General features: G+C 37.7%; 1 pseudogene across 1 annotated transcript; it reads right to left on the minus strand.

The window, feature by feature from the left end:
* Positions 1-234: 234 nt before the first annotated feature.
* LOC104678209 lies at positions 235-937 on the minus strand (annotated as a pseudogene). Its single transcript, XR_750140.2, has one exon. The product of XR_750140.2 is annotated as a transcription factor BTF3 pseudogene (transcript).
* Between the last annotated feature and the right edge of the window lie 14,793 nt (positions 938-15,730).

Below are 15,730 nucleotides of genomic sequence, written 5' to 3' on the forward strand. Positions count from 1 at the left end.
TTCTTCTTCAAACTACACATTTTAAAAAGTGAATCCAAAGCTACAAAATGTTTAACAATCTTTTTTTTTTTTTTTTTTTTTTTTTTTTTTTTTTACTAGGCAAAGAACTTTATTAACCTTTGTTTCAAACTTGATTCCCAGGTTTCTTCGGCTTAATTAGCTGCAAAGAATGAATTGTGTATAAGCAAAAACTGAAAAGAGCTGCAGTGTCCAAGGGGCTTGGGCTTAAAAATATTAGAGATCTAGATTTTATCAGATCCATAAACAAAAATTTCTTAAAAAGCAGTCATAATATAAAATAGCAGCTCCCAGTAACTTCTTCAAGTTTTATCTTCAGAAGTTGACTCAATTCAGTTTGCCTCATTCTTGGAAGCCTCATCAAAATTCTCCACAAGATCTGGAACTTCATCATCATCACCCTCTCCAGTAGCAAGTGGTGCTTATCCATCCACAGATTGTTTGGGCAGAGCTTTCGCCAGTCTCCTTAAACTAGTCAGACTATCTGCGCCAAGCTGGTTTAAGATGCTGTGTAGCATTTCTGTCAGCTGCTTCGTCTCAGCATGGCCTGTAATGGTGAAAGTGTTCGCTGCCAGAGATGCCTGAACTTTAGGGTTGTTCAAGTGGATCGCTGTTCCTTGGTTTGTAAACAAATTCACCTCTTCAATACCGGAGATATTGTTTACCCCTAACTTCTTTAAGGAGAAGTGAAGTTTTTTATCATCTGCTGTGGCTGTTCTATGAACCACCTTCTTTCTGCGAGCAGTTCCTTTCCCACCAATGCGCACTTGTGCCTGCAGTTTGGCGAGTTTTTCCTGGTTCATGATTGTTTCTTTCATCTTGTCGGAGCGAATAAGGGGCCGCGCAGGGGACTAGGGTTGGTGCTCAGAGGGTCTCGGGTGGACCAGCTGAGATTAGGCGCACACACGCGGGGACGCAAGATGGCCATGTTTTAACAATCTTATGCCTGACTGCACCTCTTCCCAAAAAGTGTTAAAAGATTCTCAGTTAACTTTTACTGCCTTTTGTTTAAAACTCCAGTAGCAAAACGTAAAGTAAAAGAGCAAACCTACTCCATATAAAGCAGAAAGAGGAAGAACTACAAGGCTAAGATTCAGTGAAGAGCTGAAAATCTGGGAGGCAATATTAGTATCTTAAATGTTTGACCTGTTTAGAAAACACATTTGACTATAAGAAAGTCTCTCCAGTTACAGACCACCATGATATGTATAAGTGTAATGAGTATTTCATCTCAAGGTAGGTGCGGGGAGGAGATCCTGCTTCCACTGGCGGAGTAACAAAATCCATGGTATTATTGTAGACCTGGTATCTACAATGAAGACAGTATTCCTATATAGAAGACTCTAAGATGACACATTTAGTGAGTCAAGCTGTTAGGGGAGCCCTTGTGTATTTTGTGAGACTGGGTGATTTATGAAGAAAAAGTTTAATTGATTCACAGTTCTTCATGGCTAGGGAGGCCTCAGGAAACTTACAATCATGGTAGAAGGCAAGGGGAGAAGCAAGGCATGTCTTAACACAGTGAAGCAGGAGACAGAGAGAGAGGGCAGGGGAAACTGCCACTTTTAAACCATCAGATGTCATGAGAACTCCCTCACTATCACAAGAACAGCATGGAGAAAATGGCCCCCAAAATCCAATCACCTCACAACAGGTCCCTCCCTGGACACATGGGGATTACAATTGGAGATGAGTTTTGGGTGTGGACACAGAGGCAAACCATATGACATTGGCTCTGTGTTGAGCACAGTAGAGTTTGAATTCTGGTCCCATCAACCATTAGCTTTGGTCTTTGGACAGGTTATTGAAACTGTTTTGGTCATATTATTCCAACTTTAAATGGCGTATTAATCATGCCTAGCTCACAAGCATGTTGGGAAGATTCTACAGGCTTATGTAGGTATTCAGTCCCCTTTTATATGTAAAATGATGATCACTCTAAAAGCTTATTACATTTTTCCTACTTCCTCCTTCTTCCTTTTATTCTTTTTTCTTCTTAATATTATTTCCTTTCTCTTGTTATTTTTATTATTTGTGTAACCCACCTGCCAATGTTTGAGCTGATTTTATGACACTAATGAAAATTTAGTTTTCCAAATGTGAGAGCATGAATTCTTTGTAAATTCTGTAGCAAAAATGTGCTAAAGTAAAAAATTAGCAGGGATTACTGCAAGGATTTTCTAAACAGTGCCACATGGGAGAAATAGTAATAGTCTTTATTGTGTGATTGTCATGATCCACGCAGTTTTCTAAACCCTATTGTGTGATTTAATCTTCACAATATGTTTATGAGGTAGTAGTTACTATTGGCCTCATTGTAGAGGTGAAGACAATAAAACCTCATAGAGATGGTATATTAATGTACCTAAGGGTACACCACTAGTTCGGAGCAAGACAGGATTCAAATCTTGTTCATTGAGCTGTGCCATTTCCACAACCATCATCTCCACTGGAATTTCTAATAGGAAAGGTTCAGGTCTTAGGTAGATACCCCAGAAAATAGGAGGAGAACGGTGTCAAAAAAAGGAGGCTCAAAGGAGATGATCATTAATGTCAAAAGGGTTTATGACATACTTTCTGATGTCTAAAAAAATAGGCGTAAACTTTAATCTTAAGAGAAGCAGCTACAGCGTAGAAAAGCATTTTGTAATGAGCTCTATTTTATTTTTAAAAATAAAAAAAATGGCATTTACTACCTGAATATCTCAAAGTGATTTAGGTTGTGAAATTTTTTTAAAAAATAAAATGTTTATTTTTGAACAGTTTTAGTTTTACAGAAAATTACATAGATAGCACAAAGAGTTTTCATGTGCATGATTATACACAATTTTTATATTAACATCTTGTATGAATATGACACATTTGTTACAATTAATGAATGAATATTTAAACATTATTATTAACTAAAGCCCAGGCTTTATTTCTATTCTTTTAGTTTTTATCTAATGTATTTTTTCCGTCGTAGAACTCCATCTAGGAAACCACATTACATTAATTTGCCATGCCTCCTTAGGCCTTAGGCCTCTGTTGGCTGTGGCAGTTTGTTGTCAGCAATTTTAAAGAAACTGATCATCTATACCTACAGAGATAAAATTTCACACATTTTAAGTAATTTTTTTCAGAAGTGAACATCCTCAAGCCAGGTTTTTACTAAACCGTAGCTGTGAATTGCTCATACGAACAAAGAACTACTACATACAGTTCAAAAACCAAAGGTGATTTTATTAATGGATCTTGCTTTTAAATGTTATCCCCAAAACACTGACACTTACATATGGGATAAATTTGTGTCATATATATCTTTGAGTTAAAAAAAAATGACAGGTAAACCAAGCACCATGACATGATAATTTAGAACAAAGATGATAATTCAGGGAGTTTTAAAACTTTCCAGAAAGCTTTACAAAGCCTTCCCTAATCTGACGCATTAATGGAACTCTTGAGTGTGTATTTGGTACTACACTTGGGCTATTTTAGAGCTCACTTTAAATCATCCACTAAACCTACAACTGAATCCAGCTAAAGAATGCAACTAAGCAGAAGCAACTGTCCTTGGCATGACTAACAAATAGTGAAAGTTTAAATATATATACATAAATATATAGAGAGGGAGATTCATAGTACAACTGACCAAGAGTATTGTTTTCTCTTAAATGACAAAGATAAAATCAGTTATTTCTAGTAGTTTTTTGTTGTTGTTGTTTTGTTTTTTTTTTTTTTTTTTTTTTTTGGAGTCTTGATCTGTCACCCAGGCTGAAGGGCAGTGGTATGATCTCAGCTCACAGCGACCTCCACCTCCCAGGTCCAAGTGATTCTCCTGCCTCAGCCTCCCGAATAGCTGGGATTATAGGTGCATGCCACCATGCCTGACTAATTTTTGTACTTTTTGTAGGGATGGGGTTTCACCATGTTGGCCAGGCTGGTCTTGATTGAACTCCTGATCTCGAGTGATCATCAGCCTCGATCTCCCAAAGTGTTGGAATTACAGGTGTGAGCCATTATGCCCAAGCAGAATTTCGTTTTGTTTCACACACTCCTTTCATATTTATATAGCTGCTCTGAGACAGGTTAAAGAAAAAAAAAGATGTCAGGCCCTTTGATGAACCTGATGTCTTTGCTCTTAGCCATGCCCACTGGCTCTGCAGGTTGACTATTCCACTGCTTTTGCTGGCATCTGAAAGGTTAAGTATATCAACCCTACTCACTGTCCCACAGTTCAAGAATTTTGGAAGATACTAGAGATTCTATTCTAGACAAAAGTTAGTTCTAAGGGATCACTTCACATTGCATAATGAAGATCAAAATTAAAACCTCTATGGTCTAAAAGAAATAGTTTGGAAAGTGTCAGGAGGATGTCAACACACCTATGAGGTAACACACCTTCTCTGATCACAGGGTATCATGTGGGATTCTTATGATACAATCAACAACTAATGGTCCAATGAAGCGACGTTAGTCAGTTTTTTGTGTCTAGATATGTAAGCAGAGAATTAGCCCTACCTGAATATTTGAAAGGGTAATCCTAAAAGATGTAAAAAAGCGGAGTGATGTAATAAAAATGAGAGAGAAACAGAACCAGCATCAGAAACCTGAGTGCTCCTGTCACATCACTGCCTTGGTGCTTGAATCAGGTGTCAGGTAGAAGAGGTGGCTCAGCAGAAAAGATGATGCACAGGGGGGTTGTGGAGCCAGTCCCGCAGAAGCTGCCAGTATCAGGACAGAGTGGTGGCCAGGACATCAGATGACCCTAGGACAGCTCGGAGACATCAGCTCAAAGTTTTAGGAAAACAACAACTCTAAGAAATGAAGAAATCCTCTTTTAGGTGTATGCTCTTTTTAGGAATTACAGTACTCTGGATAAAAATGATAAAATAATTGCCTAATTGATGACATTATTTTATACATCAGAAGACTTTAGAAAATATATGTTATTGTACATATAGTACCAAATGTTATTTAAGGCAGAGTTACAGAGCGAAGAGCTTTTCTTAATTGAAGAATAGCAATAGATTATCTAAACAAAGTAGCTATTATTTAATAGTGCTAATATGATTAAAATATGAAAGCAAGGAGAACCCAATCATAGGAAATGAGACTACACTCTGGTCAATACTCCACTAAGTGTTTTATGTACATGAATGCATTTAACACAACAATTCAAAATTACATATTAAATATTGGCAAAATTTTATGCTTGCTGATTGACATCATCTTTTAAAAAATTGTGTGGTTAAAACCAAACCTCCACACACAATATAGATGATAAAACAGAAACCATATTTATTTAGTACATTGACATTTAATCACTCTTACATAATTTTTTCTTAAAAAAATTTCTTCTACTAATTTTAGAGGCCTTAAAAATGCCTGTGCTTCTATTCACAATAGCAAAGACTTGGAACCAACCCAAATGCCCATCAATGATAGACTGGATAAAGAAAATGTGGCACATTGCCCAGCGCGGTGGCTCAAGCCTGTAATCCCAGCACTTTGGGAAGCCGAGACGGGCGGATCACGAGGTCAGGATATCGAGACCATCCTGGCTAACATGGTGAAACCCCGTCTCCACTAAAAAATACAAAAAACTAGCTGGGCGAGGTGGCAGGCGCCTGTTAGTCCCAGCTACTCGGGAGGCTGAGGCAGGAGAATGGCGTAAACCGGTAGGCGGAGCTTGCAGTGAGCTGAGATCCGGCTCCCTTTGCAGGAACATGGATGAAGCTGGAAACCATCATTCTCGGCAAACTAACACAGGAACAGAAAACCAAACCCCGAAAGTTCTCACTCGTAAGTGGGAGCTGAACAATGAGAACACATGGACACAGGGAGGGGAACATCACACAATGGGGTCTATGGGAGGGGGTGGGGGACTAGAGGAGGGATAGCATTAGGAGAAATACCTAATGTAAATGAAGGGTTGATGCATGCAGAAAACCACCATAGCACGAGTATACCTATGTAATAAACCTGCACGTTCTACACATGTATCTCAAAACTTAAAAGTATACATATATATATAAAAGAATGCCTATACTTATATACATTTAGTTCCTTCTGGAGGACATCATAAAAATTCCATCCTTCATCAAATGCTACGATATTTGAGCTAATAATGTACAAACTGAAAAAAAATTCCAAGATAATCAATATTTTTAAATTATTTCTCAAAGTCTCTTTTTCACATGTGAAACTCATAGTTTTGTACACTCTTGATTTGGCCTCTCTTTTATGTTTGGTATTTCCTGAAACAATGCTATTAACATATACTCTGGGGGTGGGGGAAATTTGATTTGGCTAAATGCGGAGATAATACACATAATCTTAAGGATTAACTTCAGAAAATGGACTCAAGATAATGAGTGATCAAATTTACTTGCCCTGGGCCAAATTTAATTCTTGTGATTTAATGCATGCTTTAAACTGGTCAATCTAAAAATATGCATAGCCTTCTCTTTTGGAATTTATCCCTTCATTGTGTAGCAGGACAAGCTGCAGACAAAACTCCTCAGACACCGAGTTAAAGAAGGAAGGGGTTTATTCGGCCGGGGGCATTGGCAAGACTCCTGTCTCAAGAGTCGAGCTCCCTGAGTGAGCAATTCCTGTCCCTTTTAAGGGCTCACAACTCTAAGGCGGTGCGTGTGAGGGGGTTGTGATCGACTGAGCAAGCAGTGGGAACGTGACTGGGGGCTGCATGCACCGGTAACTAGATTGGAACAAAACAGGATAGGGATTTTCACAGTGCTTTTCTATACAATGTCTGTAATCTACAGATAACCTAAATGATTAGGTCAGGAGTTGATCTTTAACTACTAGGCCCAGGCTGTGGCGCTGGGCTGTCTGCTTGTGGATTTCATTTCTGCCTTTCAGTTTTTAGTTTTTCTTTCTTTGGAGGCAGAAATTGGGCATAAGACAATTTGAGGGATGGTCTCCTCCCTTATTCCCCCATTTTGAGACTCTCACTCAGTAGTGGGAGTTCTCACTTTCATTTTCACTACCCATGTCTTCTTGTAAGACAGATCGATAATGGTTCATATAGTGCACGTGTGCTGAAGCATTTTGTTGACCTCAGGTAGCAATGAAGCTTTTTATCATTTGAAGAAGTACAGGTAGCAAACAAGGGAGCAGTAAGCAGGTTCCTATTACTATTATAACTCTTATTATAAGAGTTTTAAATTTTCCTAGCACTGGGAACCATTTTCTAAACATGGCCCCAGGATCAAATCCATGCCACACATGCATGGGCACATGTGCCAGTTTTGTCATATCTCTAACTATGTCTTCAACTACTTGCCCTTGATTATCTATGTGTAGGCAGCAATTAGTAAGGTTAAATTTCCTACAGACCTCTCCTTCAGTTGCTAGCAAGTAGTCAAGAGCTAATCTATTTTGACAGATAGCATTTCTTATCTGAGTTTCTTGCCAGGCCAGAATACTCAAGGCTCTGCTGGTTTTATTAGTGATTATTTTTAAGACAGCTTGTAACTGTATGATTTGATTGATCATGTAAATGGGGGTCTGGTATCCCCATGAGCCATCTTGTGCCTAAGTAGCAGGCCCATAATATTGTATGATTCTCCTCTCAGGGTGACATTTATCATTTTTTCCAATTTCCTATAGCTATGCTTCTGTGTTCGTGGGAAGTATAGACAGGGAAGCCCAGGAGTTCTTCTGTTTTTATGGGCAGTAGGAATAAAGAAGGTTTAATAGTGCCAATAGCACTACTACCTGCCTACTGGTCAGGTAATTTGGCATAAGCTCTATGCCTACATATCCAGTAAAATCCAGTGGGGGCTGTCCAGTCCTAGTGGGACTCTGGGTGGGTCCACACGGTTTGCAACTTTGGGAATTTACTAAATGGATTCCTTTCTGTGTGATTCGAACTCCACCAAGTGACTGTTTCTGTGGTACCATTATACAGTTTCTGTCTCAGACAACTAAGTCATCCTATGGGGTGAGTGAATTATTTTCCTTCTCTAGCTATGCAATATTGTCCAATAATTGAGGCTTTTATGACCTAGAAATTGTCAGGGTGATTCTTTCGAGCTGGGAATTCATCAAGAACTGGGTCGGTAGGTACTAGTTCTCAGGCTTCCCATGGCCATTGATCTCTTATTACAGTTCCTCCACATACAGAACATGAAGTGACATTGAGAGACTGGGCTACATGCTCAGCTAATTGCAAAAACAAATTTCTTGTTTTTCCTGGAATTTCTAGTACTGACACATTTAGTTCATCACAGAAAGTGAATCCACATCTTGTTGGTTTCTGGGAGCCCCAATCAAACACTCCCACTGATTTAGCCATTCTTCAAAATAAGGAAGATTAGTTTCACAGATGGTAGTGTAAAATTCCTAAATAGATTATCCACCACAGGTCTAACAATACAACAAAAAAGTTACAAGTGGCAGTAATTCCAAGAAAGTAAACATTGTTCTATTTTATAAGTTTTTCTAAATATGATTAACAGTATTCATTTTTCAAAGGTGAAAATTATCTTTATAATTAGTAAATAGAAAATGGAAATCAGAGAAAAATGAATATCAATTCAATGCTTAATTAGAGGTGTCCAACCATATTCAAATTACAGGAGACTTTGTGGATTAGAGTAGCATCTCTCCCCAGTTTTATGGTTCTGTGATGGTTTCTTCCCATGTACAATTTATAGAAATCAAATATAATAGGTAAATTAATCTCTAGAACAAGATAAAAAATGAGATCATTATAATTATGTAAAATAGAAAATAAATTGGTTGAAATTATTAGAAAAGCAGCAAATGACAAGCTCTACTGTAATTATATTTTCAAAGAAATCCATGATACTTGAAGATTATATTTCCTGGATTTGTCAGAGAAAGGCTTTACAAAATGTTTTTTTCTCTTATTAAAATTCCTCTGCTTGCAGCAAGTTTGTTTCTTGTTTTCCGACTATAAGAAATTATCTGACTTAAAGCTGCTGTACTAACTATTCATGCAGATGACTTAAAAACATACCACAGATATCAGTAAAAGCTCCTTCAAGACTTAAAATAAAGAACATGTGTGAAAGTGCCCTATATGTGTATGCCCTTTTAAAATATTCTAAAATGATATGACTGTAAAGTATTAGTGATCTAGCTATTCATATCTCTCAGGTACCTATAAGTGGTAACAATAACAAAAACAAAGATGACATTTCTAGCCATGGCAGATTAAACTTGTCTTAGAAGAGGCTGAGAATAAGTCAATCTCATGATATACTTTAAAATAAAAGGTTTTCTGCCAACTCAGTGAATACAGACAGAGAGAAATTGGAAGGAGGGAATATTTTTCTGAAACTTGTGAATTTTTAGAATCAGACTATCTTAATATAAATCACTGGGTGGTGCGGATGTATGCCAAGCTTCTCATGGGGTATAACTAAAGAAAAAATAGGTACATTTCTCTTATATTTATGAAAAAGCAAATCACGGAGGATAACAAGAAAAAGCAGGTACACTGCTTCTATATTTATGAACGATCAAATACATAAACTTGAGAAGAAGATATTATCATTTCCATTGTTCAAATAGGGAAACTGAGTTTCAAATATGAGTAAACAAATTACAGGTATTAACTCATTATCTTCTAAAGAACATGCCTATAATCTTGACATTTTCTCAGGGATGAAGTGCTGGTCTCTGGAAAACAGCTACATCTTTTTGTCTTCATGTTACTCAGAGGCAGAAGGAAAAGTGGAGAAACCATCAGAATAGCAAGTTTTGTTCTACTGAAACAAATCAGATCCACCCTTGGGAGCCATATTAGAAAATACTTGATTTCTTGCTTCCATGATATCAGTTTATGTAAGGCCACATTAGGAAAAAAGAAGAATAGGCAGGACATTCCAAGGAGCATTGGCCACCACCCTCACAGAGACCAATATGGAGATAAAATTCATGTAAGATTGTCACGAAAAAATCCCTTTTTAGAATTACATTTTTAAAATGATGTATCCTTGTATATTGGTTATATTGGAGTGGAAAAATTGTCTTTTCATTCAAAGTCCCGTTGAAGAAGAGGAGTTCACAAACATTTTCTGGAAAGGACCATATGGTAAATATTTTAGAATTTCCAGGACAAAGGGAAAAACAAAGAATATTATTTATTCTTGTTTTAAATGTAAACATTAAAAATTGTACACACACACACACACACATACACATTAGTTTGTGGACCACACAAAAACAGGCAGTAGGCCAGATTTGGCAATAGGGCCATATTTTGCTGACCTCTGATATAGAATATGAAAAACTGAGCAGAGATGTGATCAGGATTACACATCATGCGAATTACTGAATTTGACCAAGGATGAAACTTTGAGTTGTTTCTATTTGAAGAAGGACTGAGTGTGTTTAATTCTGACATCAGCATTTTTAACATAATGTATGAGCAAAGGATGGATCGTGGCGGGCTTTTTTGCTGGATTCTTCCCAAACATCCATATTCCACCAGTTGTTTTTTCTCTTCCAGCTATGGCAATTCCCTCTGCCCTCACAGTGATCAGGTAAGGAACGGATATAGAACACAATTCTGGCCAATAGGTTATATAGGGAAGTCTATGTGGAGGCATTCCAGAAAGATTTTCTTAAGAAGGAGACCTAGGTGCTCCTCTTGTTTTTTGATATTCTTAATATGGTTCTATGTGAATATGAGATGTGATACCAGGAACAACTGCACCCATCCTGTTACCAGCCTGAATGGGAGACCGGTATGCTGAATGGCATATCAAAAAGTTAATGTTATCATTTAGCTGGTTCTGCCTGCTTCTCCACCCAGATCCTAGAATGACCATAGATTCATATATTTTCTAAAACTCTTTCTAGATTATTTCTGATTCACAAAGGATACTTGTCTTTTATGTTATTATAACTGTATCTTTGACATTTTAGCTTTCATCTATATTACTGTGAACTTAAAACATTCTTGGGTTTAGAGCTATTTAAATTTTTTTTTAAAAATAGCGAGGTCTTTTAAATTTTAGCTTCTGTCTATCTTGTGGGTACTTGAGAAATAGGGCAGCCTCAAAGTATGACTTATGTGGACATCTTGATTTTAAGTGTCCAGATTTTCTGCAGATCTAGCATTCAAATGCAGACTGAGTTGGCCTCTTGCACTTGCACTAGGCTATGGCATATACTGGTCAGTCTGTGGATGGTGCCAGACACCTTGGTCCCCATACGGCATCTGGCCACCAGAGTAGAATGGCATGGTACAATTAGGTGTGGTGGTAGTTGAATTAGAAAATACAAAGCAAGGATAGATGCAACCACCTGTGGCTGCTGTTACCTGAAATGCACAGCAGATGTGGAAACATCACTAAATAGAGGTAGATTGAGGGTTGTCTTAAGAGAGAGAAATGTGCCGGGCGCGGTGGCTCATGCCTGTAATCCCGGCACTTTGGGAGGCCGAGACAGGCGGATCACGAGGTCAGGAGATCAAGACCATCCTGGCTAACACAGGTGAAACCCCGTCTCTACAAAAAAATACAAAAAACTAGCCGGGCGAGGTGGCAGGCGCCTGTAGTCCCAGCTACTCGGGAGGCTGAGGCAGGAGAACGGCGTGAACCCGGGAGGCGGAGCTTGCAGTAAGCTGAGGTCCAGCCACTGCACTCCAGCCTGGGCCACAGAGCAAGACTCCGTCTTAAAAAAAGAGAGAGAGAGAGAGAGAAATGTATTCCAGTGCGGGAGGGGTGGAGGTAATTCTTCTCCCTTTAAGCCTAGAGAACATTGCTAATGTGATACAGAGAAATTGTATGTTTGGAGCTCTATTGGCTTGAAACTTGTATGTAGAGTTCACAGCATCAGAGAAGCAGTCAAGCTAGGAGATATAAGCCTATACCTGGGGCTACAAAGAAGGAAGTTGAAATATAACTGGAGAGCCCCCCTCAGAAATAGCTGAGAAGTTTGGAGAATACGTCCTTGAGGTACACAGCATAATGAGACTTCACTCTAGATGCTGAAGTGAAGTTAATTTTAACACCAATTTTATTTTTCTTCCTTGTAAATTCTGTATGTATTCCTTCTCACTTGCGCTCTGCAACTATTTTCTATCAGATTGAATTAAGCACAAATGAAAATGAAGGCAAAATCCTCACCCTCACTACTCCTGCCAGGTAAGGGTATAGCACTTTTCTTCCAAAAATCTCCCAAATAAATAAATTGCACTGAGCCTGAGTTCTTGGATTTAGACAAACATTTCCAAAATAGAACTATTAACCTGTCACTGAAGTGGGGGCAAGTAGCCCTCCTTATCTGGCAAGTATTAAAGAATGTTGGATGAATGAATTTTACTACTGCTCTATCTCATGGGAGTAAATTAGGCTAACAAAAAAAAAAAATGTGTGAGTTGATTAATTATTTGTGTTTATTGGCAGGACATTCCTAAGATAGTCTACCATGTACTCCCTCAGTTTATACTATGTTGGAGATGTCTAATATGGTTTTAAAATCCATTATTCAGAAATAGAGTGAGAAAGTCTACATCTTTTATGTGCCAAGCCATGAAAGAAAGTGGTCATTGAAATAATAAAAGCAGCCTTTGTCTTAGGTAAGTTTCACATAAAATTCTGCATGTTGGAATTCGGAATTGCTTTGGGAACCAGCCAGACAACAACCAAAGTGGGGACAGGACAAAATAAAGAAGGACATGTATGTACTATGTACATTTGATATGTCTTGAGTTTTATCTAAAGTAAGCCTGAATGCATAGCCACTGGGTCATTTCCAAACAATTTTGAAAACATTATTTATACTTCATGGATAATGAACACAAGGTTACAGATATTATTTATATTGCATATCAGAGAGTAGGATATTGGTACCAGAAACTCAAATGTGATTGCCAACCAAACTGAACTGAAATATTTCTGCCACTGTTATCAGAAAAAAAATTGCTATTTAATGATTCTGGACCAATTGAGCAACTGCTAGGTATTTTTCGAACAATTCTTTCATTCATTCATTTCTTCATTCATTCATTTAACAAGAATGAGTGTTTACTATGTGTGAAGCCCTGTGCTAAATGATGGAAATATAGAGGTAAACAGTCCTGAAACTAATGTAATTTATGGTCCAGTGCATTTCAAACTCCCAAAGTTAAAGTTTTATATATGCATTGTAATAGTATGTATAATGTAAGTCAGATAAAAAAATAGCTAGTATTTCCGAATTTAGATAAAGAAGGACACTAGCCTAGGACAAGGTAATCAACATAGCAGGAAACTATATTCAAAGCAATTGTCTTGCAACTTTGTTGTGAATGTTTTATTTATTTCTTCTGCTTTAGATTTTCAATCAGTGTAATGAATATCTATTATACAAAAAGTATGCTAAAAACAAGGATTCTTCAGTAAAATGACACAAACCAAATGAATGTTTATATTTTATATATCTCCATTATATTTATTTTTTCTAAATTTGGAATCCATGAGTCATCCTTGACTCATTTACATTCTTCACCAATTCCTCAATCCCCCACTGCTCAACCATTTCAACCTATTGATTCAATGTTCTTAATATATCTCAAATCCAGTCTCTACTCTTCATTCTCAACAGCTGCTATCTTATGCCAGGACACCATAATTTTTCCCTGCATTAATAAAATAACCATAGTATAGGGTTTTCTGCTTTCTTTCTGGAAGTGCTCTGAATTTATCTTCTCATGCCAGACAGACTACATTCTGAAGTCCACTTTTGTTCCCTTTATTATACTTCTCCTGTGGCTCTGCAGTGCATACCAGATCAATTCCAAATCCTTTCGCATGGCATGCAGGGTCATTTCTGTTCTATTTTCTGTCTGCTTTGGGGGCTCCATTAAGTACCACTGTTCCATCGAATACTCTGCACATTCCTCATATTGAGTCACTAACTGTCCCTGAAACATCTCATTCTCTATCATCCCTTGTTTACTGTAATACTTTTTTCCCTCCTGGTTGTCCTCCTTCAACTGTCATTTATATAGTAAAATATTACTCAATTTTCTGTTTAACCACTTTCTCCTCCTCAAACCTTTCCAAGCAAGAAAAGTTCTCCTAATCCCTACTCTATTAGGGATTCTTACATTGCTATAAAGAAGAAAGTTGCCAAATATGAGTACCTGTGTACCATTTTAAATTATTGGTCTGTAGAATGAAAATTTCATTGATTTTCACTTACAGCTTTTACCTTACAGCTCCTGAACCATTCCATACTGGCAGACACTGGGAACAGTATGGCCATTCTTTTGAATCTAATCTATTATCAATAGCGTCCTAGGGAAAAAAAAGAGTTAATGCCATCAAGAAAATGTTGTAAATTCCAGGACTTTGTTTTGCATAATGGTCAAAACTTTCATTTGCAATTGAGGAACATTAGACACAAATATTTAGTATAGTAAGGTTAAACTTTTCTTTGAAACTCACAAATCTTATTTGCTTCAAAAATTAGTGAAATCCTTTCCTTATTAAACAACAACAAAAGAAATACCTGAGGCTAGGTAATATATAAAGAAAAGAGATTTAATTGACTCATGGTTCTGCAAGTTGCATAAGGATGGCACCAATATCGGCTTGGCTTCTGGTGAGGGATTCAAGAAGCTTAAAATCATGGTGAAAGGCAAAGGGGAGTAGGCACATTACATGGCAAAAGCAGGAGAACGAAAGAGAGTCATGGAGAGGAAGGTGTCACATTCATTTTTTAAAATTTTACTATAACTTCTGGGATACATGTGCAGAACATGCATGTTTGTTACATAGGTATACAGGTGCCATGGTGGTTTGCTGCACCTATCAACCCATCATCTAGGTTTTAAGCCCCACATGCATTAGCTATTTGTCCTAATGCTCTCCCTCCCCTTGCCCCACACCCCCCAACAGGCTCCAGTGTGTGACGTTCCCCTCCCTGTGTCCATGTGTTCTCATGGTTCAACTCCCACTTATGAGTGAGAACATGTGGTATTTTATTTTCTGTTTCTGTGTTAGTTTGCTGAGAATGATGGTTTCCAGCTTCATCCACATCCCTGCAAAGGACATGAACTCATTCTTTTTCATGGCTACATAGTATTCCATAGTGTATATGTGCCACATTTTCTTTATCCAGTCTATCATTGATGGGCATTTGGGTTGGTTCAAAGTCTTTGCTATTGTGAATAGTGCTGAAATAAACATACGTGTGCATGTGTCTTTATAGTAGAATGATTCATAACTCTTTGAGTATATGCTCAGTAATGGGATTGCTGGGTCAAATGGAACCCTTTTAACTGACCAGATCTCAGGAGAACTCACTCACTGTCATGAAGATAGCAGCAAGCCATGAGGGTTCCACCCCCATGACTCAAATACCTCCCACCAGGCCCCACCTCCAGTGCTGGGGATTATAATTCAGCAGGAAGCAGGCAGGCACAATGTCCAAACTATATCACCTGCTCAAGGAAAAGTTAGCTACTTTCTCTTCTGTGGTCCAATAACTAGCTACTGCAAATCTTTATTACTGGCAGTTATCTCAGTATCTGCCTACCTAATAACTATCAAGCTCCTTAAGAACATGAACTGTGTTGAATTCACAGTGATTTCCTCAATATCTTACACAAAAAGCCCTGATTTGTATAAAATTCAACTCCTGTTTATCAAAGAAATAAGAAATCAACAACTGTATAAATAGAAAATGCAATTCTTTTTAATACATTCTTTTTAATACCATTATGAATGCTGCTGCTGTAAAG

This window comes from Rhinopithecus roxellana, chromosome 13, assembly GCF_007565055.1.
Source record: "Rhinopithecus roxellana isolate Shanxi Qingling chromosome 13, ASM756505v1, whole genome shotgun sequence".
Lineage (NCBI taxonomy): Eukaryota > Metazoa > Chordata > Mammalia > Primates > Cercopithecidae > Rhinopithecus > Rhinopithecus roxellana.